Raw genomic sequence first — 23,580 nt, 5'->3', positions numbered from 1 at the left:
CCCCCACCCCAATGATGGGGAGCACTTGTATTCTTAGAGTTTTTTACATATGAGAAATTGCTTTCTATGACACAAGCCAGTTTCTGTACAATCACCCTCCTTTTCTATCAAGAGCTTCCTTTCACAAACTGTTAGGTTTTAAAAAGGTAGAATTATTCCTTTCTAGAACTCAAAAAAGTTCCAGTGAAACTGTGGGGACTAGAAGATTTACCTTCGCCATGATCCTTCATAAAACCCTGCAGTAACTCTCTACTGCATGATAAATGCTTTAACATGGCGTATAAACCCCTCTATAATGTGCACCTGACTATTCCTCAAGCTTTATTTCTGAAGCCTCCTGCCTCACATTTCAAGATTCGGGAACAAGAAACTGCTTCTTGCCTCCAAGCCTTTGTTTATGGATGATCTGTGTGTAGAAAGCAGCTTTTCCACTAAGCAAAGTATCATCAGGGGAACTTCTGCTGATCCTCAAGCCTCAACTTAGATGTCACTTCTCTCCCTGCTCCCTGCCCCCACCCACCCCTCACCCCAGGAAGTTTATGCAACCCTCAAAAGTGTCCTATCCTGTCCAGATCTTCATCATTACACTTTCCGAAGCATAATACGCATTTGTGATTTGCTTTTGTTACATGTTGAGTATCCCTTATCTGAAATGCTTAGGACAAGAAAAGTGTCAGATTTCTTTCTCATATTTTAAAATATTTGCATTATGTCAGTTGAGCATACCAAATCTGAAAATTCAAAAGCTAGAACATTTCAAAAGCATGTTCTTTCAGCAATGGTGTGTTGGCATGCAGAAAGTTTTATATTTTTGAGTATTTCACGTATAGGATTTGGGATACTTAACTTGTATGTGTTTCCTTTTTAAGACAGGAAGGTACTTGAAGGGAGAGACTTTATCTTCATTACATAATATTGGTTTGCAGAATGAACGGTAGGACAAAGTGTGTGATTAAAACAACTGTAGCATCTAGGTTCATTTTGTTTTGTTTGCTTTTGCTTTTCTGAGACAGGGTGCTACTCTGTCGCCCCAGGCTGGAGTACCATGAAGTCAGCCTAGCTCACAGCATCCTCAATCTCCTGGGCTCAAGCGATCCTCTTGCCTCAGCCTCCTGAGGAGCTGTGACTATGGTTGCCCCCCACAATGCCCACTTAATTTTTCTACTTTTAGTGAAGACAAGAGTCTCACTCTTTCTTGTTCAGGTTGCTCTCAAACTCTTGATCTCAGCAATCCTCCTGCCTTGGCCTCCCAGAATGCTAGGATTATAGGTATGAGCCACTGTGTCCAGCCAGCATTGTAGGGTTAATGACAAAACTCATCTGAAAAAGAAAAATAACTTCTCTTTTGTTTGAGGCAACTTCCCTGGATCTTCTGCCCTATTTATTTTGGAGAAGCTGAGGCAAAGGTGAGCCAGCCATTGTAGACAGTCATGTGAAAGGCAAAGCCACTGAGTGATCAGGAACAGGTGAGCTAAGTAGAGATGGAAGGATGGATGTTTGGAGCCAGAGGAATCAGGGAAATAAGACAGCAGAGAGGGAACCCTGCTTTGAGAAGCAACTCATAAGTTGAAAGATTGCAGTAGGACCAGGAGGTGAAGGGGGCATGGTCAACTGAATTTAAGACGAGCAGGATTCATTCTTTCACTAATAATATGTGCTTGTTATGTGCCAATGCTGACCCGAGACACCACCGTGAAAGGAGCACAGTCCTTGCACTTAAGCAACTTACAGTGTATCTCCTAAATCCATCACCTATTTCCCTTTATACATTACTGCATTGTGGTCTGAAAGCCAATATGACATTTTCTTTTGCAGTTTTTGGCCGGGGCCGTGTTTGAACCCACCACCTCCGGCATATGGGGCCGACGCCCTATTCACTGAGCCACAGGCGCCGCCCACCAATATGACATGTTCTTTCTCTACAATGCAAAAGCTTTAGTTTACAGATCAGGTCATTGTAAATCTCTAGTAAAGTTTGTCAACTACTACAGTACTTGAGAAATGCAACAAAGGCTTACAACACATTTCGACCAAAATAACCAGAGAAAGCTACGGAGAAACTGAGAAACAGTGATAAGATAGGATAGTCACAGGTGATCACAAAAGAATCCCTAGAGAAGAATTTAGAATCAGATGAAAGTCAACAACTACAAGAATGTAAGTACCTCTTGGGATAGGGGGTAAGAAAAATCTCCTAAAGTTCTAAGAATAAGGATTTAAATTAATTTTTTAAAAATAATAAATAGAAGAATGATTCCAGTGGCTGGAGAACTTGGGGAGACTCAAAGTATTAGGATCAGTACAATACAAATCTCCCTATTCTGCCCACCTCCTCTCATTTCCCTCATGTATGCTACAGAATTGTACCAACCCCTATCCCCACCTCCTTGCGATACGGACACACTAACCTCTTTTGAGTAGTACTAGATTTTTCCTTTGGTTCCCTCAACCCCAGCTATAGTCCTTCTCTACCTTACACAGAAAAACACGATGATAGTTTAATTCAAAATGATGCTAAATGAAATGTAACAGCCTATTCTGAGGACACAGACATTTTCAGAAAGACTTCTGGAAACAGAAATCCTTTCAGCCAAATGAATTTATCATTGAGGCTGTAATTTTGATCACATGAGCCAGACTGAGGGCTGTATCTTTGAACACAGAAGTCCCACAAGCTACACCCCTTTGGCAACCCTTGGCCTGCCTGTTAGGGAGGTCGGTACCGGGTCCTGCTTGTTCTTAGCTTCCCCTGCCATTAGTGGGAATGGCAGATTGCAGAGGGGACAGAAACCGAGGAGGCAGCACAGTTCCTAGGCAGCAGTATTTGCAGTAGACTGTCAGTATTGCACTTGAATTGGGCAGCAACTCAAAACACAGCTCTGCCGAGTTTTATGGGAATAACGGACCACTGAGAGATGATCTCAGTAAGAGATGATGGAACAATAAAATTCTCCATGCCTTCTGGCATTGATTTGTCCACCGACTGATTTTTCATTCTGGCTCTCACTGGTATTCAGTATCATAATAACTCTTTAGGGCTGTCCTTGCTTACACAGTGTCTGGAAACCTGTATGATTTTTGAGTGACTGATTCATCATACGGAGTTCCACTGGATGCTCCAGTCCTTTCTTCCTTTCCAGCTTTGTACAGATATTTACTATAAACCTCCTATCTAATAGATTTTTTAAAATTAATTAAAATAATTCTATCAAAATAGAATAAGACTTCATGCTGATTCATAATTGTCACTGAAACTTAGTTTAACCACAGTTACACTGCTGTGAGTATTTTTAATACTCAGAAAAATACTGCATACTTCATTCATTGTTTCTTTTATCTTTTAATTTCAGATTAATATGAAGGTACAAACAAATAGGTTACCATGTTTGCATTTGTTAGGTAGAGTCCTTACTGTAGTTGTGTCCCACACCCAAGGGTGTGCCCTATATCTGTGCCCATTAAGGGGTATGGAGCACACCATACCCCTCCATCCTCCCTTCCCTTCTTCCCCCTTTGCCAACTTGAATTGAATTGAGTTTTTCTCTTATGCGGGCATGTATTAGATCATCTACTGGCTTCACATTAGCATTGAGTACATTGGATACTCACTTTTCCATTCATGTGACACTTTACTAAGAACGTGTTTCAGGCTCAGCACCCATAGTGGTGATGTGAGCCACATCGACTAAGGGTGGTGGGTTCAAACCCAGCCCAGGCCAGCTAAAAACAACAATAACAACTGCAACAGAAAATAGCCAGGTGTGGTAAGCACCTGTAGTCCCAGCTACTTGGGAGGCGGAGGCAAGAGAATCACTTAAGTCCAAGAGTTAGAGGATGCTGCAAGCTGTGACACCATGGCATTCTACCAAGAGCAACATAGTAAGACTCTGCCTCGACAAAAAAAAAGAAGAAGAAGAAGAAGAATGTGTTTCAATTCCATCCATGTTAATTCAAAAGATGTCAAGTCCCCATCTCATAAAAATGTTTTAAAATATGTACATTATATTTCACAATAGCCCTGAATTACACCTTCGTGCTAAGATGCGCTTAACTGCTCCTATCTAACTTATCTTTTCTAACCTAGAAACATTGTTTCCATTGATTACATTGCTAATGCTCTTACATTGTAAATAGAAGGCCTCCAATTTTAATATACCAACTACTCAGCTATATAAAAGCAACTTAAAAATCCATCTTGAGTCCAAGCTCTACTATGACTTCTGTCTTCCATCCAACCCAACATGTACTCCGGATCCAACTTATCTGCTTTCTGGCAAAAATTTAGACACTTAGTGAGAAGTAAAATATATACTTCAGTTTCTAGGAAAATAAGAGTTACATGAAGGCGGCAATGCAACCAGTCAATCTGAGAAAAACAAATTGCCTGTTCAAGATGTTAATATTGGTTTCAAAAAGTGGCAGCAAGGGATAAAAGAATGGGGGAGAAAGCAAATCGAAATGATCTGCTGAAGCGTGAAGAAAACGTTGCTATGTTTGCTTTGTTATCTCCATCTCAATGGTACTTCTAGTTTTCAAACCTTGTTTTACATTATTACTTTTCTGTGTTTTCAGTTCAACAGCTCAACAGTTAGTGCGCTCCACCAACTTTCTTACAGCTGTTTTAGCTTTTAAAATTACTTAAGTTTAGTGTATACTAAAAACATTTAATATTGCCAGATACTTTCCAGAGAAAAAGAATAATGGAGTCATTTTTCTCCTGTCATCCAAAACTAGACTTGTTCCCTTGGATTTCATGAAAAACAATATCACGGTTCCTTTTGCATGCCTGTTAGAGACAAAATTACTTAAATGCCCATATCGAACAAATATTGACATAAGTAATAAATTAATTAATAGAAAAGCAGTATCCAAAGCTATTAAGACCACAGTCGTATGTGTTAAATATGCCTGGATGTGAGTCCTAAATCTTCAAATGAATAGCTGTATGCCCTTGAGTGAATGATTTAACCCTGGGACACCTCAACTAACTTATTCAACATACTGAAGCTGGTATCTGTCTCCATAAGTTATTTTTCATTTGATGTTTTTAAGAGATGGGGTCTTGCTATGTTATCCAGGCTAGGCTACAACAGCTATGCACAGACACAGCCATAATACACTATAGCCTCCAATTCCTGGGATCAAGAGATCCTCCTGCCTCAGCCTCCCGAGTATCTTGTACTATAGGCATTTTGCTCCTGGTTTCAATGAATTGTTTTTAAGATTAAAAGAAACAGTGCTCAGGAGAGAGACTGGAACATTGCACATAATAAAAAAGCTACTTTAAGTATTAGTAATAGTTATAATTCATGAAAGTTATAATAATTCAAATTCAAAATAAATATAAAATATTTAAAACATATAATTGTATGTTGATATATAATAAATTATATAATAAATTTTAAAAACATATATTAATATATGATAATAATTCAACTGCAAATTATAAAATATGTAATTACTTCACAGTACTTGAAACCCAAGTATCTTATCCATCTCTCATAATATGCACTGAATAGTGAAATGCACAGCTGATTCTGTATCAGTAAGTTGTATCTCTTGATCCTGCCATAACTCTCCAGGTGACACTGAGCAATTCCCTGAACTTCTCTAGGTTTATCTTAGTTTTCTCACTTAGAAAATGAATAAGATCTCACCTTGATTTTAAGGATTCAGCTAGCACTTGGGGAGAGAACTCAAGGATAAGGAAATAGGGGTTCCTAGGCTATGGAGCTATTTTTCTAGGTTCTCTTAGCATGAATCCTATTAGTAGGAAATAACTCTGTGTGATTTAAATGGTCCATACATTGAGCCACATTAGTTATTTTGACTTTTAAAAGTCTCATAATTTACCTAAACATTCCATCCAGTAACCCGTATTTCTCTTTCCTCTTCCATACAAATCAGAGTAATAGTATGTCAAGCTCATTTGGAATGTATGTCTATAATACTAGTTTTTCAATAATCTAGATAGTTTCCAAAAGGGGAAAATGTTCTCAAAAAGACAACAAAGAGCATCTCAAATATTTCAACCTGTTCTGAACCTCTGTCAAATCATAGCAAACAGGGATGTTTTAATTATCACACAATAACTCAGTTTCTAAATACTTTCAACGAAATCTTCTCTAGAGAAAAGTCAATAACAGCTGCTAACTGATAATACATCAAGAATCCTGACTTCTACATAGGGCCTACTTTTTTATTAGTTAACAATAAGCCAAATTTAAATAAGTTAAAAAAAATAAGATGAGAAAAAAGAACTATGTGAAGAATATTCAATGCATGGCCCAGTTTGTTTAAAATAATGTTTCTATTTCACTTTATCAGACTTACACAGACTGAAGAACACACACTTGTTAATATTTTAAAATACTGACGGGCCATATAACATATACACAGGTGTATAACATATACATAGGAAGTTAGTATCTTCTGCTTTAAGTAAGTATAACTCCAAAGTTCAGATGATAATCTGCTCTAATGATTAAAATCAAAGTTATTTTCCTTTTGTCCTCAAATAATATTTTTCCCCAGAGATAGCCTGTTATATTCCCCTCTACACAAAAACTAACCAGGCTTGGCGTCTGTGGCTCAAATGGCTAAGGCGCCAGTCACATACACCTAAGGTGGCAGGTTCAAATCTAGCCCGGGCCTGCCAAACAACAATGGCGGCTGCAACCAAAAAAATAGCCGGGCGTTGTAGCAGGCACCTGTGGTCCCAGCTACTTGGGAGGCTGAGGCAGGAGACTCACTTGAGCCCAGGAGTTGGAGGTTGCTATGAGCTGTGATGCCATGGCACTCTACCCAGGGGGACAGCTTGAGGTTCTGTCTCAAAAAAAAAAAAACTAACCAACATTTTGTGTTTACCTTTCTGGACTGTTAATTTCATAAACAACAGAAACTAGTTTATTCTTCTTTTATATGAAATCTCATTATAGGACACTTCTCATGATTGCATATTTGACATCAAAAAAAAAAATAATTGAGGCCCTATCCATATTGTTATAATAGATCTTCTTTCCTTAAGGCTGTGCCAGTACAGTTCCCTAAGAGCTACATGAATAGTCAGAAGTATACTGAGTAGCATGAAACAGATTCATGACTGTATATCAAGACAAATTCTGTTAGAGATGATTGCTGTGCTGTTACATGTTTCTATGGCAGTAACCCTCAGCCTCAAGGGAGTGATCAGATTCTAAGTTCTGTCTTGCATGAAGACCAGCCTGAAGGCCATAAAAATCATGGTGTAGTCACTGGACAGGAAACCCTCTTCCTAAGATCAAAACTTATTCATCCTTTTACAATCCAGCCCTTTAACAGGGGTTACAATGGAAAGCAAAAGAGATCAGCATTCTTTCCAAAAACCAAATAAGTAACTTGATGGTTGACATTTATAAAGGCGGCTATTTGTCTGACACTGTATTACCTGGATTGTCTCATCCCATCTTCCTCGAGACTCCCTGGGAAGTGAGTGTATGCAGTCCCCGGGTTACAAATGAGGTAGGTTCTACAGGTTTGTCCTTAAGTGGAATTTGTATGTAAGTTGGGACAAGCACATTGACCTATTACCTGTACCATTTGTAAGTGTGAATCGTATGTCGGCTGGATGTTTGTAACCCAGGGACTTGCTGCGATGGCCTCCGTTCATAAGTGAGAGTTATACATAAGTCGGAAGTTTGTAACTCGGGGACTGCTTATAGTATTATCTTCTCATTTTAGAGACGAGGTGAGTGAATCTGACAGAGGGTCGACAACCTACACAAGGTTGATGGAACCTAGAAAATCACAGATGGGATTTGATCCAAGTAACCGGAGCCTGAATACTACGTGCCACCTACACGTCCCAAGAGGAAAAGAATCAGCAGAGTAAGACACTGACACCGCTCATCGCTATACATATTTACAGATTCACATCAAGCCAAATACGGCCCTACCACATTCCGGAGCCTTTAATACCTTAGAAAGAAATGTTGTAACTTCCTCATTCCTTTCAAAAAACGAACAATGTAATGTTTGGAGAAAAACAAGTTGAACAGATAGAAAAGAATTTGTACTTGTGTGAACCCAGAAAACTATACAACGTATTTCATCAAATAATTATAGCAGCTGTATCCAGACTCCCTCCTACCGCAGAAAAAGTCTAGTCATGGCTACTGCATTTTACTACCACCAGGCCTTACCTCCCTCTGACCCTTCAAGCCTCACTCTAGTATACACATTGTGGCAGAGATGATTATTTCCCAATAAAATGAGAACCCCTTAAAAATCCAAGTGTTATACCTATAAGCAAGTAAGCCTCACTTCTGGCATATAAAAGTTATCCATTGACTTCATGGTTTCCGAAGTAGGTCACTGCACTCATATCATTTTAAAAAGAGGAAAGGATCAATATTCTTTCAGTGACTTTGACTTTCTCTTGCACATGAATTTTGTACGTGTCACCTACTGAAGGGTCTTTTTTTATTATTCATGAGATCCTGCCCTTTGCAGGCACCACTTTCCTGGATCAGGAAAGCATCCTAATTCCCTATTGCTGAGAAAAGGAACTTGAAACATTGGTTGGGAGCTCAACTTCAAAATGAGATCAGAGCAGTTGACGAGCTCCCAGATCCACGTGACATCTAAGTCCAAGTGAACTACATCTTACCTTATTACCTTGCATACCAGGGGGCCCCATTAATCCACCAAGGCCTCGCTCACCCTAGGAACAAAACACAGAGGTTCAATGTCATGAAAGAGAATGGAAAATTAGAGCTCCTTTGAAAATTACAGCTGCCTTTAATTTTAGATGTCAAGCTCTTACTACATCCATTTCTGATCTCCACAATCTGGCTCGAGTTTCACCTATTTTCCGAGCCTTTTTGCCCCTTCTCAGAGGCTCCCAGTCACTCTCTCTTCCCCTGCCTAATGTTAGGACCCAGAGCATGTTTTCCTGCCTCCGGACACTTGCCCCCTTTTTCTCTTATGTTACTTTTTCTTTTCTCTAGTAATGATCTTGCCCACATACTTCCTAGCAGCTCAAGTTTAAAAAGTTGTGTTTAAAAAAATACATAGTAATTTCCTTTGAAATTCTACAGTGCTTTTGTGAGGCAACTGGGGAGGTGTCAGTCCTTCCCTGTGAGGACTCCCAGGCCCAATCTCCAGGGAGTCAAGGGCCGGGCTGGGTTCAGGTGAGGCCCAGAGCAGGGACCCTTCTGTTTCTGGGGCTGAGCTGGTAACTGCTGCTGTGCTTACCCCATCACAGCACGTTACCCCAGGAAGTAACTAAAGTGGAAATTGACTGGGAAGCCCGTGGGTTTAGCTTGGGCAGACGAGACTACTGATCGTGACCATCTTCTGATGAATTCCTGTGAGCCCATCTCAGGGAAGGAAGGAGAAAGTACACTGGTGATGGGGAAGGGGTGCCCGGGTGGGTATGAGTGACAACTAGTGACAATGGAGGCTGTGTGAATTGTCAGAGGGAAAAAAAAGGTCAAAAAGAGTTGGGGAGAAAGAAAGTAAACATGGACGCGTGGATCGTTTTGAGCCAGTTTACTTGGGAAATAACCCTACAAAAGCTTCTCTGTGTGTTCTGCCTAGTTTTTGGTGTATTTCATATTCTAATATGTCATCAAATTAACCAATCAGAAAGGCGTGTTTCTGATTAACAATGGAACGTTTTTCCATTTGTTCTAATACTCACTTTACTGCTTCTCAGAGTTTTATTAGGAGGGCTTCCATTTACAATGGGATGACCAATTTATCCAGGCTGTTTGTTTTTTTTTAACATTTAATACTCTGATAAGAGGAAAAGAACACTGTACCAGGAAAAAGGAGACTGGAGGCTGCCCCCCTTCCTGTAGCTCTCATCATGGATAAATTGTTTAATTTCTCTGTCTCCATCTGAAAATCAGGATGATGATGATGGTGGTGGTGGTGGTGATAATGATGATGATCATGTCCTCATGTCCTCTTACTTTAAATTACACCATTTAAAAGCTATAGAGGCATGCCCTAGATGTCCCAGAAGGAATGGAGTATGTAGTTTGCATATGGGCCGTGATAGATGTTACTTGGTGGATGTTACACGGTGAAAGACCAGTCTGTGCGTTTCTTTCATTGTCTCATTGTTGCCCATGTATTTATAGTAAAGGTGGCTAAAATTACTTTCCAGCTCCCTTCTTCCCCCCAATCTAATGTTTGCATTTATTTGTATTCAGATTTATGTGTAGAACTACTCTCCTGTCTCCTCAGTATATTTGAACTCAATTGAATGTAAATATAATACAATTTCTAAGAGACTGCTTTTAAATTTTACCATTTGGGAAATGCCATCTCTCAATTTTAAAAATTAGATTTCACTGGAGGCCCAGTGACAGCATGCTATTAAATTTTATGTCTTCCTATTTCTCTTACGTAGTGTTGATTACAATTAGTATATGAGGAACACAAAAAGTAAAATAAAAAACGCTGACATGATTCCAAGTCTCCACTCCTCTTCTAAACCACCCCTACATTCTGTACAAAAAAGCTGCAGGGAAAGATAAAACCAAGCATTTGATATAAATGTGAATGTTTAAACCGAGAGTTTTATTTAAAGCAGTCACCAAACCAGAGTGAGCCTCTAATTTGTAAATTTTAGGTAAGAAATCAAATATGCTATATTTTGATATTTTTAAGGATGGCATTTATATTTCTCAGGTTGCAGATATTTTTTCTTACCATAATTAAAAGACTAGTGAAAAATGGTGTGGCTGATAATAAATTTCCATTCTGTTTCCAAGTAATTTAAGGCTCAGTGAATTCAGTTCCATCACAGGAATACAATTCCCAAAATTCTACATTAAAAAATGAACGTGGCTCCCCCAAATAGGGACAACTACTCCATGTCCATAAAAAAATTAAAAAATAAAAGGTTTTTGATGATTATAGGGTTATGACATGATTTTCTTTATAGTTTCTAAGAGTTTTTGGAAGGCAAAGAAAAGATCCCATTTCAACCTAGGAACCACCAAAGTTGTTCAGGGATTTTTAAAGTCTGTGAATATATATCACATAAACAAAAAGATGCTACAATTATACTGCATTTATAAATTGCTTGTCTAGGCAAAACTTCCCAGATGTCCTCCTAAAGACTCCATCGGTATTTATCCTCACTGGAAGACGGCATCCTCCTCCCAGTGAAGATTTTGTTGCTATCTCTAGATTAAAACATCACTTTTTATCTAAATGTGTTTATGTCTGTATTGAGACCAATATTATAAAATGAAAAGCACACCAGATGAGAAGTCAGAAAATCTGAATACATCATTAACTCTGCCACTTTCTAGCCATGTAAGAAGCCATTTAAAATCTACGAATTTTGTTTTGTCAACTAGAAAACAAAATAAGGATGACTGTTTCTCTCACAGAGAGTTACTCTGGTATTTACAGAAGATAAAGTATCTTAAAATGGAACGATTACAAAATGATGCAAAATGTCATTGGGATTTATATCCTACTGTGTGCGTGTATATCAACAGCAAAATCCTTGCAGTTAGGATCACACCTTGCTCTAGCACAATGACAGGCCATAGCAGATGCTAAATAAAATTTATGTCAAGGTTTAAATCAATAAGTTAAAATGACAGAGTTTACTTAATTCTTCAAATATTTCTTCCTTCATTAAAATCCAGTGGTTCTCTGATATATTCTCTGCCTGCTACCATCAAGATACTTATATTTTTATAAAATAAAAATGATTTTAAAATGCTTGAAATATATTAGCATGCTTTTATTTCATAGACATATAATTACCTTTTCTCCAGAAACAGCTTGACGTGGAGAAAATCCTGGATCTCCTTTGGGGCCCTACATAAAATAGTTACAAAATACATGGTGAAGCATACATGGAATATATCATATACCCTCAGTGATGTATTATCAGAGGCTATACACAATATATGATATTAAATAAAATTATTTTAAATTGAGATAGTCATAGGTTATTAACTTTTTAAATGTACCTTTCTTAGACGTTGTTATTATTATTATTATTATTATGGCTCTTTGGGTATTTTTTCATTTTTTTTTAACTTTTTTTATTAAATCATAGCTGTGTACATTAATGCAATCATGGGGTACAATGTGCTGGCCTTACACACAATTTCAAATGCTCTCATCAAATTGGTCAACTCAGCCTTCAAGACATTCTCTTAGTTATTGTATTAAGACATTTATATTCTAGATCTAGTAAATTTCACATGAACCCTTGTAAGATTCTTCTTAGCAAAGTATCTCAAGAATGGAAGAAAAAGTATCCAATGTACTCAGTCTTACTATGAAACCAATTTATAGCTTTCTTATGAAAGCTATAACCCAATTATAGCCCAAGAAGAAGGGGAAAGGGGAGACGGAGGGAAGGGGAGGGGGGAGGATGGGTAGAGGGAGAGTAATTGGTGGGATCTTAGACTTATTTTTAAATAATGAGAAGGTTTCAAAAAATTCTCCAGACATAATATATTTTGTCACATATAATGAGCACTTATTTGCCCAAATTTTTGAGGGAAAATAAGGATGTACATTATACGTGGGTAGTACTAATTCTGTATCTATATAAATGTCTTTAATTCTTTTATTTATACTGATGCATTAGAAGTATAACTCTAGAAAATAGTAATGATATCCATATGTAAAATAATACCCTGGAATATGGTAATTGGTTTTGTTGAACTTACAGCGAAGTTCCAATGAAAGCATTTTTGGCCAACGAAGAATGATGCATTTCTCTTTGTAAGTTTCAAGCTGGCAATCTAGCTGATATTTTTACAGAAATTATGGGAAAATCTCTTAGAAGATGTCAAATAATTTTCACATGCTACAAGCTTCAAGCTAACAGTAATTAAGGATACTAAAAAGCATGGCAACAGAGCTGCCCAGAGACACGTTGGACCTTCTGCCACAGACAGTGTCCTCTGCGGAGTCAACATGAAGAAAACCTTCTTCAGATGCCAAAATAGAAGGAAATGTGAGGGAAACCTGCACAGTGGTTGGAGGTGGGGCCAGAGGTGAAGACCTAGATTCTGATGCTTGGGCAGCAGCAAAGTGGGATCTCTGTTTCAACCAAGATGATACAAGAAGAGGGTAAAAGGATTGCCTAAGAAAAAAACATTGATGATTTCTCAGGGACACCTAAACGGTGCTTTAACTTTAAGAGAGAAGATTTGAGCGTGAGGATCCAAACAAAATGTGCCCCAAACTTCCAGCAGCCACTGAGAATCAAGTTTTGAAATTTTATTCTTATGCCATCAATCTTCAAAAGACACAACTTTGAGCTGCCCCACATCACCAATATGGATAAGATCCCACTCATACTGGATATGTCAGAACAGAACTGTGGACATGGAACCAAAACAATGGCTATCAAAATTAGTTGACATTAGAAAACACTTTTCACTGCTGTTCTAGCCTGTTATGCAAATGGGACAAATCTACCACTTATGATCTTCTTTAAAAGAAAAATGTTTCTAAAAGGAGACTTCTTGTGGAGTTATTGTCCATGTCAGGTGTCCTCAAACTACTGCCCAGGGGCCACATGCAGCCTGCCGAGGACATTTATCCAGCCCGCCGGGTGTTTTTGCTGCCGCTGCCTGTCCTGCTTAGAAGCCGACTCATCCCGGGGCCCACAGTCTGGCCCTCCAATGGTATGAGGGACAGTGAACTGGCCCCCTATTTAAAAAGTTTGAGGACCCCTGGTTCATGTGCATGAAAAAGGATGGGTGAATAAAGGAGACATAAAAATCTGGTTTAACAAAGTCTGGTCACAAAGGCCTGGAAGATTACTTAAAAGAAGAGCTTTGCTTCCTTTTGATCACTTCAAAGCACATGTTGCCAAAGTGTAATAGCAATCGCTGCAGACTTGAAAACCCAGCTTGTGTGATACCTGGTGGGCTACCCACTTGATGTGTCAATAAACAAGCCCATTAAGGTCTATTGAAGAAAGAGTGGGCATCATGGATGCAGTCAGCTGTTACTGATTTAACACCTACATGCAGAATGAAGAATCCATCAGGCTGGGTGTGATGACTCATGCCTGTAATGCTAGCACTCTAGGAGGCCAAAGTATGTGGATTGCTTGAGCTCTGGAGTTCAAGACCAGCCTGAGCAAGAGTGAGACCCCTCTGTCTCCACTAAAAATAGAAAAACTAGCTGAGCATGGTGGTGCACATCAGTAGTCCCAGCTGTTTGAGAGGTTCAGGCAAGAGGATCACTTGAGCCCAAGAATTTGAGGTTGCTGTGAGCTTTGATACCATAGCACTCTATCCAGGCCAACAAAAAGGAAGGAAGGAATGAGGGAACGAGGGAGGAAAGCATCTATTACTGAGGTTTGTGATTGGATCCTAAGATTGTGGTATGGTGTCAAGAAAGAAGTGGTTGTGAATCATTTAAAAAATTCAGTATCACAAAATGTGGAAACAACCTAAATGCCCACCACCCTAGGAATGGGTTAACAAGCTATGGTGTATGTATACCATGGAATACTATTTCAGCCATAAAAATAGATGGGGACTTTACATCTTTTGTATTTACCTGGATGGAAATGAAACACATTCTTCTTAGTAAAGTATCATAAAACTGGAAGAGCAAGAATCCAATGTCCCCAGTACTAATATGAAGGCTTTAGCTGATGGTATATCAGCTAATACACACCCACATAAGAGAAAAAACTCAAATCAATTCAAGATGAGGGGTGAGGGAATGAAGGAGAAGGGAGAGGGGAGGAAAGAGGGGTGTGGGTGTGCTCCCACTTAATAGGCACAAAGTCAGGGTGTACGCACACCTCTGGGAGCAGGACATAATTATAAGAGAGACTCTACCTAACAAATCCAAATATTATAACCTAATCCTCAAATTAACCTGAAACAATAAAAAAATGCAGCATCACCAATGCTATAGATGGAAGTGAGGATGATGAAATTTACCAGGATGAGGAAAGTGATGCCTTAGAAGACACTAGTAATGTAGATACTGGAGAAGGTGATATGGCCAGTACTGACAGAGAAGAACTTTTGGCCTTCTATGATGCACAAGTATCATAAGTTTGTTACTGGTACGTAAAATTTCCTGCACCTTGTATCTGTTCTTGTGTTTTGTAATTATTTGTTACATAAAACTTCTTATACCATTGTATGGTAGAAAATAAATGGTAAACTACCTTTATAATACAGAAAACAACTACCTAGATATAAGCAAATAAAATTTAGAATTTAAAAATTTAAACAAAAGGTCTTTTTTCCCTAAAAGTTTGGACTAAAAACATGGGTGGACATCACACATGAGAGCACATTGTATACAACAAATAGATATATTGTTAGTAGATAGTTGATTCAGGTAATTGACTTTTTGAAACCTAATGAACATAAAAAAATTATAATGCTATTGAAACATTTTTCCTTGAAAGACTTGTTAAAGGCTTCATAGTCTCTTCCATTTTTGTAACATATTGCATTTTATTCCTGGAAGACTAGTTACATTAGTAAAAGAAAACTGCTTATTATAATCCTTAAAATTATAAGTTTAAAGATTTTCTAAAATTTCACAGTACACCTGCATTATTCTGTTTTTTTATTTTATTAAATCATAGTTGTGTACATGTATTATTCTTATAATAAAGAAATAATTTAAAAAGATACTTCTATTTTGTTAAAATTCTTTTTATTCTGTTCTAAAAATAGATGCTTTTGGTGTGTAAGAATCGTTATCTTTCACCTTTCATGAGGACTATGGCATTAGTGGACTATGCTAAAATTTTTTGGTACAATATTAAAATCATCTTTCTTATGATGCATAGTAGCAGAGTATCTCTTTTTCACACCTCATAAAATAATAGGGGTCACGATGGAGATTCTATAAATTCAAATCCTGATGTCATTACCATTCTCAACTAAGACTAAATAATTCTCCTTTCCTAGAAAATGCTAAATACTATTTTTACCCTTTGGGAAATAGGGAAATAGATACATCTTCTTTCCCTTATTCAGGGATGATTTTAAACAGCATTCAAGCAGATTGATTAAAAAAAAAATGGAATACCAAATGAAAAGGCATGCATGATCCTCAGAAAGTCTTTTCATTTATAAATTAGCAATGAGTGCTTATTGGCAGAGTCCTATGCTCTATAGTCAGAGTATTTTTAAAGAAGACGTGTTCCAACTTGACCTCTCCCCTTCCATAGCCATCATCACGGCTACCAAGTCTACAATTTTAGATCACTGATTATAAAATTATGAGACCTACAGAATGGCTTTGGTGATGTTTTAATATTTAAGAATTCATCTCTTCAGCAAAAAAAGGTAATATACTAAGAAAGTCTAAGAGATATTAAGGCTTATCTAATAAATCATATTATGTAGATAAAGAAGCAGTGAGATTCACAAAGGTTAATTAATTTGCTTAAGATTGCTTAGAAAAGTATTGCCAAATTAGATCAAGTTTCTTTTTTGTATCACAATATTTATTAAATTAAATATTATTTTAAATTTTAAAATATTGAAATCTTTTATTATAAAAACTGTAATTGATTTGAGGCAATAATTTATGGTAAATTTTAAAAGAATTTGAGAAATGATAATCTTTGAGAAATCAGCCTGGGCAACAGAGCCTCTATCTCAAAAAAAAAAGAAAAAAAAAAATCAAAAAACCTAGAGAAATTGGTTTCATGAATTCAAAGATTACTTGATCACTTTATTTGATATATTTAGTACACGTTGGTAATTTTTAACACAAACCTATTGCCTTCCACAAATATGCAGTTGTATCATGATCAGTTTTGGCTATTTTTGATACAGTTATCAAATAGTTAATGAATTAAAGACAAATATTCAGGTTTATAAGACTAAGCCTCCCAGAAGCCTTATTGTTCCAGAATGTACGTTTTTTTAATCCCTCACATATGTGCTCATAAAATATTCATTATACTGAGGATTAATTATAGTCAAAATTAAATCCATACTACTAAATATAACATCAAAGAAGAATGTAGAGATTCCAATTTTAATTTCTCCTAGATCATTTTACCATAGACACATATTAATACTAAACAATACTGAAAAATATAGTTTTTTATTTTGGGACAAGGGATAGTGTTCATTTGATACAAAGTTCTTCATTTTTATCAAAGATTTTCTCCCAAATATGTGTACAAATTTTAAGAAGTCAATTAAGTAAAATACTTTTCACCATTTCTGTCTTCATCTCTCCCCACCCTATTGTCCACACCTTTTGTTTATCTGTTTCTAGGCTGAAACAGCCACTGTGCTTATTAAGAAAGCAGGGTCCTTCCTGAGCAAAAAGAATGAAACTAGAGGAATCATATTACCTGACTTCAAATTATATTACAAAGCTACACAAAAATCAAATCAAAATGGATTAAAGGCCTAAATCTAAAACTTGAAACTAAGACACTACTAGTAACAGAAAAACCACTGGGGAAATACTTCAGGACATTGGTCTGGGCAAGGACTTTTCGAGTGAGTACACAGGCAACCAAAGCAAAATTGGACAAATGGGATCACATCGAGCTAAAAAGCTTCTGCGCAGCAAATGCAACAATCAACAAAACGAAGAGACAACTCACAGAATGGGAGAAAATATTTGCAAATTTTCTATCTGACAAGAGTTAAATAACAATAATACATAAGGAACTCAAACAGCATGACAAGAAAAAAATCCATAATGGCTTGGCGCCTGTGGCTCAGGTGGCTGAGGCGCCAGCCATATATACCTAAGGTGGCGGGTTCGAATCCAGCCTGGGCCCACCAAACAACAATGACAGCTACAACTAAAAAAAAAAAAAAAATAGCCAGGTGTTGTGGCAGGGGCCTGTGCTCCCAGCTGCTTGAGAGGCTGAGGCAGGAGACTCGCTTGAGCCCAGGAGTTGGAGGTTGCTGTGAGCTGTGATGTCACAGCACTCTACCCAGGGAGACAACTTGAGGCTCTGTCTAAAAAAAATCCATAATAAGAGGGACTTTACCTAACAAATGCAAACAATGTAACCTAATTCTCTGTACCCTCAAAGAACCTGAAACAATAAATTAAAAATTATAATAATTATATTAAAAATGGGCAAAGGGTCTAAATAGTCATTTCTTAAAAGAAGACACACAAATGGCTGAGAGGGATATAAAAAAATTCTCAGCATCAATAGTCATCAAAGAAATACAAATCAAAATGACAATGGGGTCATCTCATTGGGGTATCATCTCACCCCAACTAAAATGGTTTTTATCAAAAAGACGGACTATGATGAATGCTAGTGAGGATGAAGAAAGGGGAATCCTCATATACTGTTTGTGGGAATGTAAATTAGTGCAATCACTGTGGAAAACAGATGGAGACTCCTCAAAAAACTAGAAGTAGAACTATCATATGACCCAGCAAACTCACTGCTGGGTATATATCCAAAGGACGTGAATTCTATATATTGGAAAGATACTTATGTCTGTATCCTCATGTTTATTACAGTACTATTCACAATAGGTAAGATATGGAAGCACCCTAATTGTCCATCAGCCGATGAATGGATAAAGAAATTGTGGTACACAGATACAATGGAATATTATACAGCCACAAAAAAGAATGAAATTCTGCCATTTGCAACAACATGAATGGAAATGGAGAACATTATGTTAAATGAAATGAGCCAAACACAGAAAGACAAATCTCACATGTTTTCACATTGATCTTGTGGAGATAGAATAGAGTCCTGGTTCCCAGAGTATGGGAAAGGCAGCAGGCAGGGAGGGTAAAATGGGAATGGTTAATGGGTGCAAATATATGGTCAAATAGTTAAAATGAACGACATCTGATAACACATCAAAGTGACTACAATCCACAGTAAGTTAGGGTATACTTTAACTAAAAGAGTGCATTGGAACTCTGGACACAAAGAATCATTAAATACCTGAGGTGATGGATGCCATAATGACCCTGATTTGATTATTTCTCATTGTACACCTGTATCCAAACACCTTGTGTCTTAATGGAGTACACTGGTTCTTGCCACTGTAGATTGAGAATCAAATCGAAAGAGAACCTAACCTATCCCTACTGGCTGAATAGAAGGGAGAAAAGAACACGAGCCACATGGAAATTTCCCTCTCCTTCTCTGTCTTCTTGGGTCTTGTAGAGATGAAGTTATTAGCAGAACTGTAAACCCACTATAATGTCAGCCCTATGGAGAAATATAAGCTGAACCTTTGCAGCTACTTTAACCTTTTACTGGGCTAATGATAAATCCCCAGACAAAGCTGGAAGGTCTAGGGAATAATAGATTCAAAAACAAACTCCTAATTTCATTAGAAGTCATCTACCTCCTTAACTATTAAACAACCAGACTTCAGTGAAAAGCTAGTCTTTTTCCTCTCTGAGGCAATTTTATTGAACTAAAAAAAAAATTGTAGACAGATGAAAAATTTTAGGAAATTTAGGTTTAAATTATCCTCCCTATATGCTATTACTTGGTAGCACCATGCTAAAAGCATTACATTAATTTATTTAGCTTTCACTACAGTACTATGTGAAGGTACTATGATTCTCCCCAACTTACAGAAAAGGAAAGCTTAAAGAACCTAAAAAAAGCAATTGGCTTCCAGTCACTCAAACTGAGAGGACTAAGACTTGAATGCAAATCTTGAATGCTCTAAAACCTCTCTTCTTAGCCCTATTCTATATATGATCATATGTTTACTTCTGAATGTGATCATTAATAGCAGAAACGTGAGATCTAAAAGATTTATTAAGTTACTGACAACCAAGATCACAATGCTTATATAATCCATTCCCCAAACTCCTTCATCACTCACATGCATACTTTTTTTTCCTTTCTTAATGCAGTAGATGGAATGCCCCTTCAACATTTATATGTTGAAGTCTAACCCCCAATGTGGTGGTATTTGGAGGTGAGGTCTTTGGGAGGTGATTAGGGCATAAGGGTGGAGCACTTGTGTTTGATATCAGTACCCTTATAACAGAGACCCCAGATGCCTCCCTTGCCCCTTCTGCCATGTAAGGACACAGCAAGAAGACAGCCATCTGTGAACCCAGAATCAGACCTTTACCAGACACCAAATCTATCAGTGCCTTGATCTTGGACTACCCAGCCCCAAGAACTGTGAGAAATCTTTTTCTGTTGTTTATAAGCCCCCTGATATTTTTGTCACAGCAGTCTGAATAAACTAAAATAGTTAATTTCCTTTAATAAATAATTATGAAATGTATGCATGTTCATGCCAACAATCAAATAATCCAAATATTTCTAGGTCAGAATCATTGTGACCCCCCAAAATTCATATGTTATGATCTTAACTCCCCCCCCCCAAGGTGATAATACACAGGGTTAGGGTTAGGTCATTATGAAAATTTTGAGATACACAAAAATCAAGAAATGTAAAATCCACCTGGATAGAAACAAACAAACCCCTCCCAGAAACACCTATAAGCTGAGCAAGTTGACTGTGTTTCTTGAAGTGAAATAATGGACCATAAAACACTGTCTCAAAACTTTCATAGTGACCCATGTAATAGGAGGTAAGGACTTTGGGGGGTGATTATGCCATGAGGGCAGAACTCTCATGATCAAGATTAATTCTCTTATAAAAGAGACCCCAGAGACGTAGCTAGTCCCTCCACCATGTAAGAACCCAGTGAGAAGGTTCTGTCTATGAGCCAGAAACTGGGTCCTCAGCAGACGCCAAGTCTGCTGGTATCTGGACTTGATAGACACTCGATAGGCGCTTTGATCTTGGACATCCCAGGCTCCAGCACTGTGATAAATAAACTTATGTTGTTTCTAAACTAGTCAGTTTATGATACTTTGTCATAGCAGCTTAAACAAATGAAGAAAAACACATACACCCATGTACGCAAGGGCTGTTCAGAAAGTGCTCACCACTGTTAATAGTGATCCTACCCTGCCATGCGTCACTCATTTGTCACCACTCACCTTTGGACCTGGTAATCCAGGTAACCCGGGATTTCCATGTGGCCCTGGTATGCCCTGCAAATAATAGGAAAGTCAAGTCATGCATGGAACAGATACAAATACAAATATCAGTGTTTATTATATCACTTAAGTAAATATTACGTACCATAATTCCATTAAACTGAATGTCATACTTTGTTTTCAAGGTTCTTTATTTTTTTTGAGATCCTACATATTTCAGAATGGACAGCTACACTAATCATAGAGCAGAACTACAGTTTCCATCTTTTGTTTCTAAACATGACCTCAAGATGTTTACCGTCTTATTCGCCATCCTACCTGCAGCCACAGCATACGGCTTAGTGCTGTTTCTAAAAGCCGTGAAGAGTAAGAAACCCATAAATAACAAAGTGTAGTTGTTCAGTTACTCTCCCCTCAACAAGCGATTCCTTCCTGCTTTTGAGCTTTTGCTATGCCAGGATGTGTCCCTTAAAGGCCTACTTCTTGTCCCCTACACCTTCTCAAATCGTTCTTCAAATCTCAACTGTTATCCCACTTCATTTTTAAATCCTCGCCACACCAGCATGAAGTAATTCCTCTCTCCTACTAACGTCTATAGAAATTACTTCATGTAAAATTCATTTTGTCAATTAATCATATATTGCCTTGGGATACATCTTACACTGTTCTCATCTGTTCTTTAAATATCTTGCTGCTATTTTAACTGCATTATGACAGGTTCTATTGAGTTCCAGAAGGATAAATTCTTTGAAAAGACTTTTAAAATATTACTAGTGTAGTACATAACACCCATTGGCTACTCAGTATTGGTCAGTTTGATTTTGCATCTCCAATAAATTACATGATCTGACTTCAAGAAGTGATTCTATTTACTGAGTACCTGCTGTGTGCCAGGAGCTGCGTTAATGCTTTGTACTTCTCATTGCTAATCTTTATAACAATCCTGCAAGGTTGTTATTTTTACTCTCATTTACAGATCAGGAAACTTAAGCTCACACAACCAGTACGTAGAGGAAACAAGAATCATCCCTTCCAGAAAGTTTTCTAGGTACCCAAGTCCCCTGGCCACCTATGCTCATTTGGGTTTTGTACCCTACTGCTGTGCTCTTCAACAAATAGTTAATACTTATTTGTCAGTCACTTTGATTCTGGATTAATAGAACAGAATGTTTCAGAAAGACAGGGGAGCCAGCAATACAAATATTAAAGACACATCTAGGAAGATAAAAACTAAAGAAAAGAAAGATTAGATTCATACGTCATTGGAAGAACAGTGGGGAAAAAACGTGGGGGTTAATGAATGATTTGTTGCCATAAAAGTAAGGGCAATGGGCATAAACTTTTATTTCACAAAACTCAGTAGTTCCACCGTGAGCCAGGATAATAACCTTAGGAAAAATCCCTACCAATCAAAGTTTGGAATTTTAAAAAATGGGATAACTTGTTGGTTGTTGCCAAAGGGTATAAAACTTAGGGAGAGAAAAAAGGTGAAGTGGCAACTTTTAAGTCAGGTGATTGAAGAGAGTGAAATTAGGGACATAAGTGAAAAAATTGGCCTTGAGAATACTCTTCCTTCCTTAAGGGAAAGAGGACTAGACAAGTCAATGAAATTTTAAAATAGGAAATTAGGGAAGGAAGCTGCTGTGTTATGAAAATAGATGGAGATTCAGAACCCAACATTCATGATGTTCGGAGAAGAACAGCTTTAACGGGGGAGAGGGAATAGAAATAGTGCAAAGACGCGCCCAGTTCCCCTGAAAAGTAGGGCTCTGAGGTCTCTCCTTTCAGGGAGGTAGGAGGATAGGAATGGCTCACCAGCTAAAGGAGAATGGAAAGGTTTGAAATGGACTGTGGGAGGAATGCGATAGGTCATCAACTATAGTGACATGTTTTAAAATTCTAAACAACAGAGCCCAGGGAGAATTCATCTGAGGCCTCACATGGACAAAAGTTTGCTGTGAATGAGACAACATAAAGGAGTATTTTGGGGCGATTTTTCTTTACACGATAAACAAAAATCAGGATCAAAAGAAAGTGAGTTATATAAACGGTATTTGTATTTGTCTTTCTAACACAGAATTCTTTTTCTAGTTAATTAAAGAATACTGAAGAAAGACTTTCCTTAGTAAAAATATACTTTTTTTTTTAGGTCTGAAAAATATAATTCTAACATAGCAATAAATCTTTTGTTGGACCTGTGTAATGTGAGAAACTACTGCTGATCCTTAAGGCAGCTTTTTTCCTCAGGGCCATTTTTTTTCTTGTCAATAGCTCCAGTATTTTCCATTATGTAATCCAGGAATGCACTATTTTAAGGCAGCCCACTCCTCTTCATTTCCCAAAACAAATGAAGCTCATCTCGGACTACTGAGATCACTTTATAACTAAGAATAATGTTACAATTAGCACCAGAACAGGCGCTCATTTACATACTCCTTCTTGGCCATTGGCACAGAGACCACTTTGGCTGTATATACTCAGATAAACAAGGCTGCCTGTGTCTTTACACTCCTCTTGAATTGGCAAAGGTAGGGCTAAGTTTGAAGATCCAGGCAGGTTTCCAAGGGAAGTATGTAACTGTACAATACCAGGAAAAACACACTGGAAAATGACTAAGAGCC

General features: G+C 37.6%; 1 protein-coding gene across 2 annotated transcripts in view; it reads right to left on the bottom strand.

Moving 5' to 3' along the window:
• Positions 1-23,580, bottom strand: part of COL24A1 (collagen type XXIV alpha 1 chain) — a 294,021-nt gene that overhangs the window by 237,010 nt on the left and 33,431 nt on the right. For both annotated transcript variants that reach the window (XM_023509811.1, XM_023509812.1), the window contains exons 5-7: positions 20,960-21,013; positions 11,776-11,829; positions 8,648-8,701 (exon numbers count right to left, since the gene is read on the bottom strand). The gene's annotated coding sequence lies outside the window, so the exon portion shown is untranslated. The remainder of the gene's footprint in view (positions 1-8,647; positions 8,702-11,775; positions 11,830-20,959; positions 21,014-23,580) is intronic.

The sequence above is a fragment of the Otolemur garnettii genome, unplaced genomic scaffold, assembly GCF_000181295.1.
Source record: "Otolemur garnettii isolate 467f Iridium unplaced genomic scaffold, OtoGar3 scaffold00010, whole genome shotgun sequence".
Taxonomy (NCBI): domain Eukaryota; kingdom Metazoa; phylum Chordata; class Mammalia; order Primates; family Galagidae; genus Otolemur; species Otolemur garnettii.
The sequence above is the reverse complement of the archived record's forward strand: the minus strand, read 5'-3'. Positions and strand labels throughout refer to the sequence as shown.